Consider the following 18,108-nt stretch of genomic DNA (forward strand, 5'->3'; position numbering starts at 1 on the left):
TGTGTTAGTTTCTGCTTTATAACAAAGTGAATCAGTTATACATATACATATGTTCCCATATCTCTTCCCTCTTGCGTCTCCCTCCCTCCCACCCTCCCTATCCCACCCCTCTAGGTGGTCACAAAGCACCGAGCTGATCTCCCTGTGCTATGCGGCTGCTTCCCACTAGCTATCTATTTTACACTTGGTAGTGTATATATGTCCATGTCACTCTCTCACTTCGTCCCAGCTTACCCTTCCCCCTCCCCGTGTCCTCAAGTCCATTCTCTACGTCTTCGTCTTTATTCCTGTCCTGCCCCTAGGTTCATCAGAAGACTTTTTAAGTCACAGCTGGTTAACATGATCAAAATGAGTGGCAAAGCCGTCCCAAATTTAATGGGAGGCGGAGAGCTTTGAAATCCTTGGAACTACAGGAGGAGCCCATCACGCTTCAAACGCCGGGCTCGGCGGGCTGGGGAAGGGAGAGGAGCTGTCGGCGCCTCCTTTGCATCCCAGACCCTGCAGGGAGGGCGTTCCCCATGGTGCCTCTCAGTTCAGACAGTAGGTTTCTCCTTCCAAACTCTCCGAGCAATACTGAACGCTGGTAGTTTTCTCCTGCCACCTGATGAGCGTTACCGAACATATTCCAACCAACTGGTTCAGTCCAGAGACTACGAGCATGTTCTAGTTTACTTTCTGTTCAGTAATTTTGGAAAATATGACCGATTTGATTCTGGTGAGAAAGCGCTTGGATCAGCGACTTTAAAACACCCCACGACCGCAAACGACTTTGGACGTTAACCAGAAATGCATTACTATTCAGGATCTCATCCGTCCTAAGCCCTGGGGTCAGAGCACCGGTGGTTTCCATTAACTTCAGGTGATGATGATGAAAGATCCACGGGGGAGAATCCCACGATCCGTGGAAAACTAAAAGCAAGCCGCGGGCGCCCAGGGCGCGCGGGCCGGGAGTACCTCCCGCAGGTCCGGATCACCTGACTCGCGGAATTTGGGGCCGCGCGGGGTGGAAGGGGAGGGGAATGGTTAGCACCTCCCTTCCCGCTCCCGCGGGATCCGGGTCGGCGGGGGCCGGCGCCGGGCGGCCACGTGGTGGTGCTGCCCCCGCCCCGCCCCGCCGGCCCAGCCCGGGAGCCGCGGCGCCCACTGACCCCCGCAGCGGGGGAGGAGGAGGGACCGAGGCGCAGGAAGCTGAGCAGGAAGCGAGCCCGGCGGCCGCCTTTTCCTGGGGAAGCGGCGGGCGGGGTGGCGCAGCCAGCGGGGCCCGGGAGCCGCCGCCGCCGCCGCCGCCTCGATGGGGTGAGTGCGCGGCGCCGAGAGTCGGGAGGCTCCCCGGAGCGGGCGCGCGGGCTCCGGTCCCCGCCTTTGTGTCTGCGGTTCGGACGAGGGAGGCGGCCGGGAGGCGCGGAGCGCGCGCCGGCGGAGTGGCTCGGCGGGGCGGCTGCGCGGGTCCCGCCACCAGTCCCTTGTCCCCGCCGGCCGCCCGCTGTCTGCAGAGGGCAGACTGAGAAACGCAGGAAGAGGAGGACGGTGGGCGTCAGAGCAGAAAGGGAGGACGAGCCAAGTTAGGAGCGGCGTTTTCTCCGACCGGCCCCCGCGGCTCGCAGGCCGGCTGGGGCAGGGGTGGGTGCGGAGCGAGCGCGGGTGGGAATGAATGACCAGTCCCCGGCAGGGCGTTCTGGGTGCCCCGAGTCGGCTCCCTGTCCCACCTGCCTGGCCCGCCTGCGTCTGGCTCCCCCCGATCCCCGCTTCAGGGCTCGACCCGCCTCCGCGCTGAACTTGGAGGAGCTGGGGAGGAGGGCGCGAGCGGGAGAGTCGGGGGGCTCGGCGGCCGAGGGTCCGCTATTGTTCTTTTTCTGACTCCGGGAGCCCTCCGCTGGCCCCAGGGTGCTGGCAGGGCCACTCCGGGCCTGCGACTGACCCCGCTCCCCGTCCTTCCTGTCCTTTTCCCTCTACCGCAGCTCCGAGGGGGGCCGGGAGGAGAGATGCTGGAGTTCGGGCAGCTGGGGCTTTGGGAGGAGGGAGGATGTGGAGCCGCGCGCGCGAGGGGCGCCCGCCCGCCATCGACCCCAACCTCTGCCCAGCAGGGTGGGTACCCTCCCTAACCCACCCTCCCTTCGCTGCTGGCTCGGGCAGGTTTTTGGGCCCGCGGTTTAGTTTCTTCAGTTTGCAGAGCACATCTGCTAACCCCGGGCTCACGGTCTCCTTTGCGTTTGGACCTCGTCCCCCGCTTTTGTGGAGGGGGGTGGGCCTCAGAGCCGGGAGAGACAGCAGACGCGGCCGACGGAGCCCAGGGGAAGGTGGAGGCGCTGCAAGTGATCTCCCAGCGCCTGGGCGCCGTAGCCGGGCTTGGGCTTCTCCAAGGAGCCCAGCTCAGCGCAACTTTGTTTCCAGTGATTGGGGCAAATCTGCGGACTCAAGGCCGCTCGCCTGAACCAGCGGCTTCCCTTGGCCACGGGCTCCCAGGTGACTTAGGTGGGTTTCTCTTTTCCTTCCGCGGGGGGAGACTACCGAGCGCCCTGCCAGTTCTCTGGAGAATGTCATCCCGAGACCGTCAGAGCCTGGCAGAGTGAGGAATTGGTTTTACTGATCAGTGAGACTCAGAAGAAGCTCATCTTAGCGAGGAGAGTCTCACCTCCTTGAGGTCTGAACAAAGTTGGAAAAGAGAAGCGTGTATCACAAGGAGGCTGGAGCTCTGTCCCCAGCCTGCAGAGTCGTTGTTTACAGGTGTGGCTGGGAATTTTATTACTGATGGATGTAATCAGATCATCCTTTCTTAATGATGCTTACTTACCCAGTGTCATATTTTTTCCCTTCCGCTTGTAAGATAATAGATTTTATGTGAGGAAATTTATCCAGTTCTTGTAATTTTTAACCAGTGCTGGCAGAACTTGGATTGAGAGAGGGGCTCCCATTCTGGGCCGTCTCCATTCATTGAAATGCTTCAGTAATGAATGTATTGTATCATTTACACTCCTTAGATGTGTTTTTATGGCTTTTTGGGGGGAGGGAGGGAGGGAGGGTTATAACCCTGTTGAAAAATCTTATTACTATTATCTGTGAAATTGAAATAAAGTAATGGATGCTGGGCCCTGGAGATTCAATGGGGACGTGATGTAGTGCTCCTGTCTGCTAGTAGTGTATCTGACAATGAAGCTCTGTCTCCAGACTGCCACTTCCATGGCATCTTTGAGGCAGGCACACCTAGGATCACTCACCTTTCAAAGGTGAAGAACCTGAACTTTGCAAGTTAGGGAAACTCGGCCTTGGAGCCACTGGAATGTGATGAAGGAGCTTTGTCTGTCTCTCTGTTCCTTCCTTCTAGCCTTCCTTTTTTTTCCAAATAAAAGTATGAAAAATTTCAAACGTACCTAAAGAGAACATAGTAAGGCTTCCATTTTTCCACGACTTACGTTTGAGTTGCTAATCTTTCCATATTTGCTTTATACCGCCCCTTAAAAATAACCTGTAACTGAAATATTTTATCCATCCTTCCTCCTCTGTCTCCATCCTCAGGTAACCACCAATGTGAAGTCAGTCTACAGAGTGCCCAAAGGTGTTTGGTACTTCGGTATTACATATCCGCAAACTGTATCCACGAGCTTGTGTGTTTAACATTTTACTTAAATGGCATAATTCTATATACACACGGCTTGCATTTTTAAATTTGTCGTTGTGTGTTTGAGGTACATGTAGATCTTATTTACTTTAGCTGCTACAGAGAATTCTAGCATATGAATAAATTATAGCATACTCTTTTTCCTCACCAAGAGGAAATTTGAGTTTCCAGTTTTTCACTGTTACACTTTTTCTGCAGGGGACAGGTGATTCTCCCCATTTTTTTTTTACTGTAACAGTGCTGCAGTCAACACCTGAGACATGTCTCCTTGAGTAGTTTCTTTGTTACACACCTATACATTTGATTGCTGGGTAGTGAGATCTAGGTAATGATGCTTTTATTATTTCTTCCTCAGCAATATGTAGGGTGTATGTAGGGTCTCTCTTGGTTATTTGCTGAATGAAAAGTGACATTGATCAATTTTTAGCTCTAAGAGTGTGAGTTGGCTGGATTCTTTAGTTTTTTCAATTAACAAAAAAAAATAAGAGTGCCTCTTAATTATAAAGTTGGAGCATGAGACAACAGTGTGGTGCTGAGTTTGGGATACTTGTGCTGAAGCCTTTTCTTGGCCAGTCACTGGTGGTGTAACCCTGCATTACTCACTCTACCTTCTCGTCCTCATTTCTTCAGACTTGGAAAGATTGAGGGGCTTGAGTATGCATGTACAAAGGCACATTCCTGCTCTAAGTGTGTATGAAAATATGGCCGTGTTCATGACATTTTGCCCCGAATTGTAACCTCTTAATCTGGAAGCAGTTCAAGGCATTTAAACCCATTGGATTCCTCATTATTCCTTCAAATTGCCAGGCACACTCCTGTCTCAGAGCCATTGCATTTACCGTTCCCACTCTCTGGACTGCTCTTCCCTTAGATGTCTCCAGGGCTGTGCCCCTCAACCCCTCAGCTCTTCACTTAGACATCACCTTCTCAGCCCATCTTCCCTGGCCGCCCCCTTCCAGCATGTCCTGCTGCTCTTTTCTCCTTTATTTGTTTCTTTATTCAGCCATTTATTTATTTTATTATTATCATTATTTTTAACCGGGGCTCGAACCCGGGCCCCCAACAGTGAAAGCACCAGTTCCTAACCACTGGACACAGAGAATTCCGTTTTCTCCTTTCTTTTCTTCCATGGCACTTAATTGCCTTCAAACTTGCCAGAAGTTTGTATTAGTTTGGTTCATAGTAGTAGCATGTCTGTCCTTACTAGAATATGTGCTCCAGGAAGACAGGGTTTTGTGTGTGTGTGTGTGTGTGTGTGTGTGTGTGTGTGTGTGTGTGTGTGTGTGTGGATCCTCCCAGACCGGGGCGTGAACCCGGTTCCCCTGCATCGGCAGGCGGACGCGCAACCACTGCGCCACCAGGGAAGCCCAAGACAGGGGTTTTGTCTCTTTTTGTTTACTGTTGAATCCCTAGTGTCTAGGACATTGTTGCTGTACCGTAAGTACTCACATGTTTGTTGAATGAAAGAATTTCATGCTTTTTTGTTGTGATTTTTCTACTTAGAAGTTCTCTTAGCACATATTGGATATCCTAAATGGTGCTGGCTGTTCTCCCAGCTGTAACTGAGTGCCCAAGATGTCATATTTACAGGTTCCATCAGGATAAAAACACAGGTTCTTATACACAAAGCACTTTATTTAAATCTGTGTGATCTCTCCCACAAAGCACTTGTGTCTTCATATTTTTCTGCAGCATTTACCTAAACCTGAATTCAGAAGAAAACATAAGTAACACACTGCTCAGAAGCACACCCATCTTTCCTTTTCTTGGTACCTTAGCTTTCCCACATTTTAAATGTGGACGATGTATAACCAAGTGATGTTCACTCTCCATCCCATACAGGATCCAAACAGACTAGAAATGGTCTCGAGTAACACCCACCACACTGAATTTCTAAGAATAGAAAGTGCATTTCTCAGAATTGTTGCAGACGGTTTAATCATCATTGCTCTGATTTTGTGCATTCATCCTGAGGTGGTGTTTTCTTTTTTCTGTGGTTGGGAGGAACGGTGACCTTAATCTGAAGATCCAGGAGAAACTGGTATATATAGTAGTGTACCCAGAAATACTTAAAAAGCTGTCACATCATAAAATCCTTAACTCATGGTACTGAAGACATTCACTGTTAGTGCCGTGCATTATTTTGCTAAAAGCCAACTGGATTTCCTGTATGTAGGAGAAATGATGAATATAGGAGTTGACAAAACAAAGCTAAATAAATCAAAGGCCTCTTGGGTATGTTTTAAATAGGTGATAGGGAAAAGGATTCTAGATTTTTTTCCCCCATTATTTATTTATATAGGTATATGATACTGATGGTATCCTTTTAAAAAATCATTAAGATGCTGCATGATTTAGAGATTATTTCTTTTTGTTTTATTGCTACCCACGAGCTGAAAAGTGTTGGTTTAATGAAGGAGAAATGTTGTTAATCAAACCTCAGTTTCCCAATTCTAGCCTAGACTGCTCTAGCCTTTGATATCAGACTCACTGGTTATTAGTCAATTTAGTCAATATTTTAATAAGTAACTGTACAGACTTAGCCATGTGTTTTAAAACAAAACATTTTTCTCTTTGAAGTATGCCTCATTCTTCAATCTTATATTGTGTCCAGTACACACACACACACACACACACACACACACACACACACACACATACACACACACACACACACACACACACACACACACACACACACACACACACACACACACACACACACACACACACACACACACCCCGGGGCCATAAAGTCCTTCAGGGTGGTCATCAGATATTGAGCTTTCGCAGTCTAGAGGAGAATTTCAACAGTAATCAAAAGGCCGAGGAGTAGAGGTAGTTAGCAAAATGCTAAGGTTGAAGTTCAGAAGATGTTCTCCTTTCTCGGGCAAGTCACATCACCTCTATAAGCCTTGGTTCTCTTACCTATAGTTAAGAAACCCCTTTCTGCCCTATCCACCCTTTGGAGCAGTTACTGTGTCTTAACTGGTTCACCAGCTGGTTTTGTGTGATGGGTCTTACCTCATTTAACCTTACCTGGGATCTAGTCCAGTTCTTTCTGTAGTAAATGGCATTCACTGGAAATAGTGTCTTGCCTTATAAATTCCACAACCATTGGTCACCCCTGGGTAAGGGGCAACCTTTGGGAGTTCATGACTTATCCATCCCTGCTTCTAAATGAACGGAATCCAGTTGTGAGAAAAGTTCGTTGTAGTCCAAGAAGTTTATTCTACAGTGGAAGAAAATATATATTTTTTTCCTTTATTTTTTTCTTAAATTGACATTTAGTGAACACCAAAGTTTATCATCAAGTAACCAAACATAAGCAATGCATCCTCTGCTATATCAATTTCCCTCAAAATCAATTACTACTTTTAAACCTCAATTCAACTTCTCTTATCCCTGTTAAGTATTGCAGTTGGTAAGAGCAGTATCAGTCTTTTTCTTTTTTCTTTTTTCCTTTGCTTACTAGATGAATTCAGTTTGCTTAATCCAGAATGTTTTCTTTTTAAAGAGCTAAATGACCCTAGAATTAACAGCCCAGCAGCATCTCTCTCTTTTCACTTTCACTACATCTGTCCAGTTCCCTTTGCTGGCTGAAGTGACAGAAACCCAGCCAGGAAGAAAAGCTCTGGCAGAGCTCACTGGTGGGGAGTAAAAGGCTGAGCAGCTTCCTTTGCTCTAGGGCAGCACTGAGTCAAGTGTTTTCCTCCAAGAGGAGCTCATTTTGTAAACCGAGGCAGGCCATCTAGCAGTGATTCTTAAATATTTTTGAGTCAAAGATGGACACTTTTGCAAATTGGATGCAGGTGTTGGACCACTTTTCCTAGGGGGAAATTCACTTATATGAAATGATACTGTACATTTGTAATCTTTGTCAGTTTCAAGAGGTTCATGGAAGTCCCTGTGTGAAGCCCAGTTATGAACCTCTTTGGAACCCCCAGGTTAACCCAAGATCTGTTGAATGTACCTAGAAAATCTTGTTGCCTTTGTCCTGTTTACCTTTAACAACCACCTCATAAGGATCAGGAGTACAATGACAGGGGGTCTGTTTTCTATCATGTGCCACTGTTCCCAAGACCTGATAACCTATCACACACGAGTGAAAAGTAATAATTGCGGGTTTTATACCCTCAGTAGGAAAACCAGTCTCTAGTTGCTTTACTAACCAGTCTGCATACCACTGACCATTTTTAGGAACTATTTCTATTGGATGCAGTAAGATGCTATTTAGAAGTAATAAAAAGTGAACCTGTCGTATGACTATTTCGCAGAGATGTGATGGATTCTAAGGCTGGGTCGTGAGTTCCTCACCCCAGGGACAACATTTCTTGGTCTAGCGTTGGACCTGTACCGTTTTCTGCTTTCCGGGTGGCAGCAGTTTCCTCCCTTTGCTGTTGCAGGAGGGAACTGAGATGTCCCTGGGTCCAGCCCACGACACTTCTAAGCTCACGGGGGTCGATCTCTGACTGCTCAGCCAGGTGGGGGGAATATCCTGACTGGCTCTCTGTTCTGTGCTTCTCATCTTGGCCTCCTAGCCTATGGGGCTGCCTCCAAAGGGACTCGAGGAAGACAGGGCCACGTTTCCTAGTTGGGGAGCTGGCCCTCATCTGGAAGCCTGCTCTTCCAGAGGAACTCGCCCTTCTGTGGGAGGTAGCAGGTGCTGGGAGAAGGTACTGCCACACTCAGGAGCTTGTTCTGTCCCTCCATCTTAGGCGACATTCTCCATCTCTTTAGCCAATAATTGGGCCAAGAGGGATGCGGGCCTACCCGTAACAGGGTGAATGATGCAGGTTCTTTCAACGAGTTGGTTTAATTGAATTGAGCGCCATCTTTGCTCCAGTCGCTTTGCTCCTAGGCTGGCAGCTTCCGGAGGTGTGGGTCGTCTTACGCAACGTCCGATCCCCCTTGAGCAGCACGTGTTGGTGGAGTCGTCGGGCAGTAGATAGAAGACCCAGGGATGAGCAGCAATGCCTGCCTTCATGGAGCTTCAAGTTTGAAAGAGGTTAACACATTTTCATTCCACTGGACCACAAGGCTCCAGTGGTTGGGATGGGATGGTGGCGGGAACTCATTTTACAGCGGAGACTGAGGTCTGGGGAAGAGAGATGACCCCTTGGAAAGTGGCACAGTCAGTAAGAAGCAAAGCTAGATGGGAACCTTAGTTCTGGCTGCTCTTGGCACAAGCCTTCTAGATGTTGTCCATTTCTGTTTCTCTCGGATGTAGACAGTGACCTTGGGAGCCCCACACGGGGCTAATTATAATTGTTACCAGTGAAGAAGACCGGTGTAGACTTGGACAAGCTGTGTTGGAGACTAGTGGGGAGTCCTGGGTGGGGCAGATGACCTTGAGCAGTGACCTGAAGGTTGGAAAAGGAACTGGAACCCAGGCCCCTAGCATCCTGCTGGGCGAGAACCACATAAACAAATCTATCTGTCAAGCTTTGTCAGTGAGTTAACAGGTTCTGTGCTGAGCCTCCTAGTTGGATGAGAATGCTCACATAACTTGACCATCACCTCCTACGAGAGTTGACCTGCTGGTGACTGATCGCTTTTCAAAAGTGAAAGGGAGTGGTAACTTTCAGTGGATGTTTTGACCCATAGTCATTTCACTGGTGGGAGAAGCAGCCTGTTCACAGTAGCCTCCTCCCAGCTACCCCAGAGGACGTGGGAACTGGTGAGCCACAAGGCTCTTGGACTTGTGGGTTGCTTTCTCTTTCTTCCTTGCCAAAGGCAGCCAGAAGGAAAACACGGTTGACCCCTGAACGGTGAGGGGGTTAGGGGGATTCCCGCTCCCACCAAGTTGAAAATCCATGTATCACTTCTGACTCCCCCAGAACTTAACTTCTAATAGCCTGCTGTTGACCAGAAGCCTTACTGATAAGGTAAACAGTCGATTAGCACATATTTTGTATGTTATGTATATTACGTATTGTAGTCTTACAATAAAGTAAGCTAGAAAAAAGAAATGTTAAGGAAATAGTGTAAGGAAAATGCACTTACAATACTGTACTGTATGTATTGATAACTGTAAGTTTACGTTGTCTTTATATGATGAATTGTCTGTCAGTATCTACATCGGTATTGTCTTATGATACAAAACCCTGTATAGATGTTATACGTGTTACTAACACTAGACATCAAAAATGAAAAGATGTGAAAAAATTCATATTTATAGGAAGAAGCAGCAATGTGATTGCTTTATGGTAGCCTAGTGTAGTCGATACGATTGCTTCATGGTAGTGTAGCCTATACACTAATGAATGAATCTTGATAAAATTTTATGACATACGGTATTACAGTCATATTAATAATACAGTATTGGAAACATCGTTCCATTTTTTAAAAAACCACGTACCTGTGATGATAGGCTGTTATGCAGATTCTCCAGTTATGAGAGACAGAGGCATACTCTACAGTAATATCATTCTTTGACAGCAAAGTTACAAAACAGTAAGAAAACTAACACATTTTATATTAAATATCACTCACGTTATGCCTATGTAAGGATGGACTAGTATCTACACATTTTATGCATTTGTGACGTACCATTTAAAAATGTTTTTATATTTCTAGGCTACACGGTTCATCGGTGGGTTTTTCCAAGCTGTCGCAAATCTCCCAAAATTTTTCCAATCTATTTATTGAAAAAATTTCACATATGAGTGGACTTGCACAGTTCGGACCTGTGTTGTTCAAGGGCCACAAACATATGTAGGGCCCTTAGGTCCCGCATTGAACCATGTCAGGAAGGCCTCGCCTAGGGCTGGGTGGGGAGTAGTCTACCATTCTCTCTCAAGCTGAATCTTATTTCAGGCCCAATCCACATTCATCATGGATGCAAGCTGCTTCAAATACTCTCAGAACCTTCTTGCATCTTTGTTTAAAAAAAAAAATCCTTAATTTTCTTTGGGGCTGTATCATTTTTCTCTTTTGAGAAAATGTTTCACATTTCTTTCCTATGAGCTTTTTATAAATTGGGAAAAACTTGAAAATATAGGCATGGAAACCAACCAATATCTGTAAACCATCCAGGATTTCCTAGGAGGTTTTTTTTTTTTTTAAAGACAAAACTCATTTCTACCACTAACCTTCTGTATACATCCAGTCAGCAATCTTGATCAACTCCTCAGTAATTAGATTCTTTCTGGGCTATACAACTTTACATACACCATGTTGGTGTGCTGTTTGTTGACTTTTTCTATTGTTTTTCCTCTGGAGTCTCTCAAAGCTAGAACAAGATTTCTTCAGAATGACTCCTGTCCCAGCCTGTCTCCTGGCCAATCTGTTGACGGCTGCTACTGTTTGTGCCTTGTTTGGCAACAAGCTTGCTTTCTTCTCCTTTAAAACAACCCCTGATTATTTTAAGTGCATACTGCTTGGAACAAAGCGCATTTGATTCTCATTACATTGCAAGTGGGTGTTTATATCCACGGTGGCAAAAGAAACAGAAAGGGTAGCTCACCCTATCCTGGTGATATCTGAGGTGGCAGCCTGCCGGCTGTGGGAGCTTCTATGTGTGGCTTCCAGAACAAATGTAACCTGCCCCCCCCCCCCCGCCCCATTACTGTCTCGCTGGTGATTGTTTTAAGATACACTTTTATTATGACATTGCTTGGTGCTTTTAATTGTCGTAAAGCATTGTAGTATTTCATTGTTTTATAGTTTGGAGAGAGGTGTTATACAGGACATTAGAATAATTTCTTAAGAAACAGAAATGTCCTAATGATGGGGAAGCATCTAAATATCTCGAAGTTCTGCTCTTCCATATTGTTGCTAAACCATGGAAACCTCTGCCGTAATCTGTAGTTTGCCAGCTCAGCTGAGTATAAAAATAGCCACTTCACTTGTCTGTAATTATCTACATTTTCTGTTACTGACTCGGTATCTTTAGCAAAGCTATATGGAAAAGGATTTTTCTGACTGGTGAAAAATTCATTAGATAAAGTCATTAGCTTTATTCATTATACGCATGCTCCACATGTTAAAAAGACAAAGAAATAAAAATGCCACCTTTCCCTGGAATGTTGTGAGGACAAACAGCCAGAAGGAATGCCTTTTTTCATATTGGTCCATTCAGACTTCCTAGGGGGAGCTCTGTATGTGCCAGCAGCCGATCTGAGGAATGTTCCACCTTTAAAGGCAACTAAATTTTTTTTGAAGTTGTAAAACGGTTGGTTTGTTGGCCAGACTTTTTTTTTTTTAATTACTAGTGTTGTCTAATATGCAGCCCAGTGTTGTATTTTGGGCTTGGGAGCTGAATCTGAATCCAGCCTTCTCCATTTTTAAATTGTGCCACTTTGGCTAAGTAAACTTTCTTGGCTGCAATTTCCTAATCTTAAAATTGAGAATAAAAACAATAGCATCTAATTTCAAAGTGGTGTGAGCATTAAATGAAGTAATACTCACTTATAATCAAATAGTAAAAAAAATAAAATAAAATTTTGTAAAATAAAATTTTGCAAAGTAATCATTTAAATAAATGATAGCTATTGTGGCTGTTATTACTATTGCTAATGTTTTCATGTTCCTTATCATCCTACCTCTGAAGAACTGCTGATAGATTGGCCGATATGATTGTACCTGCCATTATAATCTATAGCTATAAAGACGGGTTGCCCCCATATGTCACTGAAACACATCTGCTGGGCATCTTCTAAGTAGTTCAGAACTACGTTTCCCTGTGTTATCATTCCTCCATTTAGTCCTTCTTTATATCCTTGGGTAATGTGGACAATGTAAAGACACATTTCCTTTAATCGTGACCAGTCCTCTTCCCAACTGTATTAACAAATTCCTCAGTCTCACCAGACAACTTGCCTTGTTTCAGTCATCATCTAGGCACAGAGCAGTAACACTGTGGTTAAGATGAAGATGGTGATACTTAGAATGAAGGAGAAGTTAAATTCCCTGTTGAATCCTTTGGAAAATTGTCCAACTGTTGATAGAGAAAAACAGATATGTTTTCTGAACCATATATAGCAGAGTAATAGTTTACATAGAAGTCTGTCAGTTTTGAAATAAAATTGTTGATTAATCATTCCTTCTTCATGTGGCAGAGTGAACCTTTTAAACTAACTTTCAACAATTATCAGCTTGCAGGATTTACTAGATCTAAGTTTTATGATTTGGTAGTAAGTGAATATTAAACATGATAACATGTACATTTTTTCTTAATTTTGTGCCTACCTTGTAAGTAATAAGAAAATGCTGTTATTGTTAATTGGATGCTGTCATCAGTCTTTGAAAGGAAGATCTAAATCATCACTGTCTAATAGAATATAAGCAAGCCACAAATACAAGCCACCATAAGTCATTTAAAAGTTTCTAGGGCTTCCCTGGTGGTGCAGTGGTTAAGAATCCACCTGCCAGGGCTTCCCTGGTGGCGCAGTGGTTGCGCGTCCGCCTGCCGATGCAGGGGAACCGGGTTCGCGCCCCGGTCTGGGAGGATCCCGCATGCCGCGGAGTGGCGCCACAACTACGGAGCCTGCGCTCTGGAGCCCTTGAACCACAACTTTTGAGCCCACGTGCCGTGACTTCTGGGGCCTCGCACCTAGAGCCCGTGTTCTGCAACGAGAGAAGCCACCGCAAGGAGAAGCCTGCGCACTGCAACGGAGCGTAGCCCCCGCTCGCCGCGACTAGAGAAAGCCTGCGCTCAGCAATGAAGACCCAGCACGGCCAAAAATAAATAAATAAAATAAATAAATTTTTATTAAAAAAAAAATTTCTGGTAGGCACAAAAAGGAAGGTGAAGCAAATGAAATTAATCGTAATAATTTATTTTATCTAGGCTATCCAAAATACTATCAACATATATTCAGTCAACCTATTAATGATATAGTTGACATTCTTTTTTCGTAGTAAGTCTTTGAAATCCGTTGTGTATTTTCCACTTACAGTGCGTGTCAGCTTGCAGTAGCCACGTTCTAAATGCTCAGTGGCCACGTGTGATTAATGACTACGGTATTAGACAGCACTGGTCTGAGTAATATGTCATTTTGTAGGTCCCGTAACCCGAGTAACCACCTGACACCTAGAATGCCCTCCATAGATGCATGCTTGATTAAGCTTCCCTGCATGTCTACCCAGTTATCTGGAATTTTGCCCTTAGCTTTCAGTGTTTCCTTAGAGAAGTACGGTAGCTCAAAAGCTTCATCACAAACTGATTACACACGGAATAATGGATATTTGTGTTCTTGGTTTACAAGTCTGTCACTCTCTGCTTTCATGCGAATGCATTCATCTACATGGACCTTTTCTTCTTTCTTGTAGGCAGGGATTGTGTATGGGCAACATTTCTGCATCCCCTACGTACTTGGCCCAGAGTTGGTATTCAGTGCATATGAGTAAATAAAACAGTATAGGTTTCTTATTTTTCCTCTTAAATTGCAAGTTCTTGAGGAGGCATGATATTTTTACTCTGTAGACCCTCAGGATCAGGTGCAAGCTATGTGAGTTTGTGGATATGCGTGGCGCCCAGGGTGGAGGGGAGTGTGTTTTAAATCTTTGTTGCAGTTGATAGAAGCGTTCTCCATCCTTTATGTTAGTACTGTTTTCTTCTTATCCCTAAACACAACAAAGGGTTGAAAATTGAAAGGTAGAAGGTCCAGGGTATCAAATTCAGTCAACAGGAGTTCATGTTCCCTGGGCAGGCGATTCTAGGCACCCCACAGAGCACAGGCACGGAGCAGTCTGGAGCTTCTAATGGAAGGGATCTGGAAGGCTTTTCCATTTGCGCTGCCATGACAGTAGTGTGGCCAATCCAGGTTGGCATAGCCCCTGGGGAGTGATGCCGTGGTGACTGAGCCCACTGCGTTGGGCTTCTCTTCCAGGTGCCTTGTTTAGAATGAATTAGGGTGAGTGAGAGGGATAGTCAAGGATTCAGTGCTCCAAGAATTATCCTTGGGCCCCGAGGTCTCCTGGTCCAGCTGAACCCCAGCGTTGCAACCCCCTACTTCAGGGCAGCTTCCCCGCTGTCTGCCCCTCTCTCCTTGTCCCCAGCTGTCCTGAAGTTTCCTTCTTCATCGTTAGCCACAGCACTGGGTCCCTCCAGGATCCAGCTGTTTGGATGGCTTTTTATTTCGTGAGGGTTTTTAAAAGTCTAATGCTCTTCATTTCCAGTTACTCAGGATTGTTTTCCTTGTTGGCTGGTTCCTGTAGGAGAGCCAAAGTGCTATTCATATTTTCAGGATGGAAGTAGCCCAGAAGGTGGGGCTTGCTGGCCAGGTCTTCTGTGGTGAGGAAAGAACGGAGTGCTTGGAGGTGGAGGTGGTGAGGCGTCGCTGCCAGATCAAGGAGCACCTAACAGCCAAACAAATGAGTGATCGATATGCCCTCCCTAACCTGTGGGTTCCGAGGGGACCTCATAGGCCGCCCCCTTGTATTCAGCCCAGTTAAACTCTGGAGAGTGTGTATTTCAGTTCTGTAGGTTCATGAAGTGAATTGAGCTGCTGATTTCAGAAATGAGCTGAACAGACAGAAAAGCAAGCTGCAGCAGTGCTGCTGAGGGTCTAGGCCCCTCTCTGATGGTGGCATCTGAAGTGACAGCCTGAGCAAGATCGACTAGGTGAGAAGGCACCAAAGGATTTGTCAATACTCTTAGATTGCAAGTGACGGAAACTCAACTTGAACTAGCTCAGGAAAGAAGGGGGAGTGCCTTGGCTCATGTGATGCCAAATTCTGTGCTAAAAGGGTGTAAGGGCCTCTGGGATCCCTGGAATCAGGGGCCTTCCTGGTTCCCTCCCTCAGGCCAGCTCTCTGTGCTGGGTTAGGATTGAGTCTTGGGCAGCCGCCAGGCTCACATTTTTTCCAGTTTCTCTGCCAGAGAGGAAGGTCTTGTCTTCCCTTTTTCTTTCCCCTTCCACTCCCTTCTCTTTTTTCCCCTTCCTCTTCTACTTCCCCCGCCTCTTTCCCCCTCCTCTTCCTGCCCCACCCCCAGAAATCCCAGGGAGGGTGTCTGAATAGCCTTGCTAAGGACACATTCCCATCTCTAGGGGACAGCTACGGTCAGAATATAACCTGGTTGGAGTGGTGATGGGGAGGCAGGGGTAGGAGGACAGTTTTCTAGAAGAGGAGTGCAGTTATCAGAAGAAGGCGGGCACTGAGGATCACAGGTCAGACAGCGTGCGTGGTAACACGTTATGTTAGAGAAAATGCGGAGACCTGCCTTCAAGGGAGCGGGGATCCCATCCCTGTTGGACTGGAGATGAGACTGTATGATTTATGAATACATGATGTTCGAATGACGTCCAAACATGGTAGCTGGGGCAGCAGAAAGAATCACTGTGCCCTCCACCTACTCCCCCACTCCTGCTCTTAGGGTATCAGAATTCACAGGATCCATGTTATTAACTTATTTATCCCTTATTCTCAAAAGTATTTGAGGCACTGGATGACTGGGGAGGGATTCATCAGAGCCACTGTGATCATTGCCAATGACATTTCCTACGTTCTAGAGTGTGGAGAGTCCAAGTTATTCCATTTTTAAACCCAGTCAAAGAACTGATGCCGTCACGGTAAGCCAACATTTGGGAATCAAATATAACCATCCAGGGAGCTACCCTTTCACTCTAAAGATGTTTCCCACTATCTAACAACTTTGCATATGGACCTCCTTTTGACTTTTTGTATTTCATCTTTTTAAAAACAGCTTCATTGAGGTATGATTTACATTCCAGAAAATTCACCATTTTTAGTATACAGTACTTTTCAATTTTTAGTAAATTTATAGAGTTGTGGAATCATCACCACCATTGAGTTTTCTTTTTCACACACATGCACTGTATTTTATTTCTACAAGAGATAAATAAACTGACACCAGGCATTGTAAATGGATGACCACAACAAAAACAACAATGACTGCAATTACCAAACATGAAACACACTCACACTATGTCCTAATATTGACATTCAGTCCAGTAATCCTCCACTGTAACAGCTCCTTTACTTTGCAGTGAAAATTGATTGGTATATTTTTTGCCTCTGAGTCCTTGTGGGATTTTTTTTTTTTATTCAAACAGAAAGTCACAAAAATTATAATCATCCTCATCAGTTCACTCAGTCCCATGTAATTAATTTTTTTATCTTGATCTTTTGTTAGCACTTTTATGAATTCATCAGTTTTCCATTAGAGTTCTGAAAATGCTTATTCATTCAGTTCAGCAGTATAGTCAGTTACCAGAAACCTGTACTTGTCAGAGTCTTTTCCATGAATTCCTTGAACTTGAAACCCTTTTATAGGAACATTTTTGCAAAAGCATCAGAGTACACCCAGAACTCTCTGTAAATGACAAAAGACTTAAAAATGACCACGGTTACAGATTTGATGAAAGTGCATAATAATGCAATTGACAAGGATATTTAGTTATTTCTGAGACATACATTTTAAAGTAATAACTAGAATTATGACTTATAACATTATACTAGAACATATAAGATTTTTAGAAATTTCATGTAATGTCTGAAACATTTATCTTAACATATATCCATACAAATAACCCAAAGAAAGTTTACTATTAGTTTTTTTTTTTTATAGTGCAGGTTCTTATTAGTCATCAATTTTATACACATCAGTGTATACATGTCAATCCCAATCGCCCAATTCAGCACATCACCATCCCCCACCCACCGCTGTTTTACCCCTTGGTGTCCATTTGTTTGTGCTCTACGTCTGTGTCTCAACTTCTGCCCTGCAAACCGGTTCATCTGTACCATTTTTCTAGGTTCCACATACATGCGTTAATATATGATATCTGTTTTTCTCTTTCTGACTGACTTCACTCTGTATGACAGTCTCTAGATCCATCCACATCTCAGCAAATGACTCAATTTCATTCCTTTTTATGGCTGAGTAATATTCCATTGTATATATGTACCACATCTTCTTTATCCATTCGTCTGTCGATGGGCATTTAGGTTGCTTCCACGACCTGGCTATTGTAAATAGTGCTGCAATGAACGTTGGGGTGCATGTGTCTTTTTGAATTACGGTTTTCTCTGGGTATATGCCCAGTAGTGGGATTGCTGGATCATATGGTAATTCTATTTGTAGTTGTTTTTTTTCCTGAACATTTGTTACTTCTTTTTTTTAAAAATTAATTAATTAATTTATTTTTGGCTGTGTTGGGTCTTAGTTTCTGTGCAAGGGCTTTCTCTAGTTATGGCAAGTGGGGGCCACTCTTCATTGCGGTGTGCGGACCTCTCACTGTCGCGGCCTCTCTTTGCGGAGCACAGGCTCCAGATGCGCAGGCTCAGTAGTTGTGGCTCACGAGCCTAGTTGCTCCGCGGCATGTGGGATCTTCCCAGACCAGGGCTCGAACCCGTGTCCCCTGCATTAGCAGGCAGATTCTCAACCACTGCGTCACCAGGGAAGCCCTATTTTTAGTTTTTTAAGGAACCTCCATACTGTTCTCCATAGTGGCTGTATCAATTTACATTCCCACCAACAGTGCAAGAGGGTTCCCTTTTCTCCACACCCTCTCCAGCATTTA

General features: G+C 45.2%; 1 protein-coding gene across 5 annotated transcripts in view; it reads left to right on the forward strand.

Annotated features, from left to right (window-relative positions):
- The first annotated feature begins 1,183 nt into the window (after positions 1–1,183).
- Positions 1,184–18,108, forward strand: part of RAI14 (retinoic acid induced 14) — a 147,942-nt gene continuing 131,017 nt past the window's right edge. For 4 of the 5 annotated variants that reach the window (XM_024125991.3, XM_055086521.1, XM_055086522.1 and 1 more), the window contains exon 1: positions 1,184–1,296. The gene's annotated coding sequence lies outside the window, so the exon portion shown is untranslated. Of the gene's footprint in view, positions 1,297–2,335; positions 2,473–18,108 lie in introns of those variants that run through there. The other variant, XM_007118223.4, reaches the window with a different exon arrangement.

This window comes from Physeter macrocephalus, chromosome 8 (genome assembly GCF_002837175.3).
Source record: "Physeter macrocephalus isolate SW-GA chromosome 8, ASM283717v5, whole genome shotgun sequence".
NCBI classification, from domain to species: domain Eukaryota; kingdom Metazoa; phylum Chordata; class Mammalia; order Artiodactyla; family Physeteridae; genus Physeter; species Physeter macrocephalus.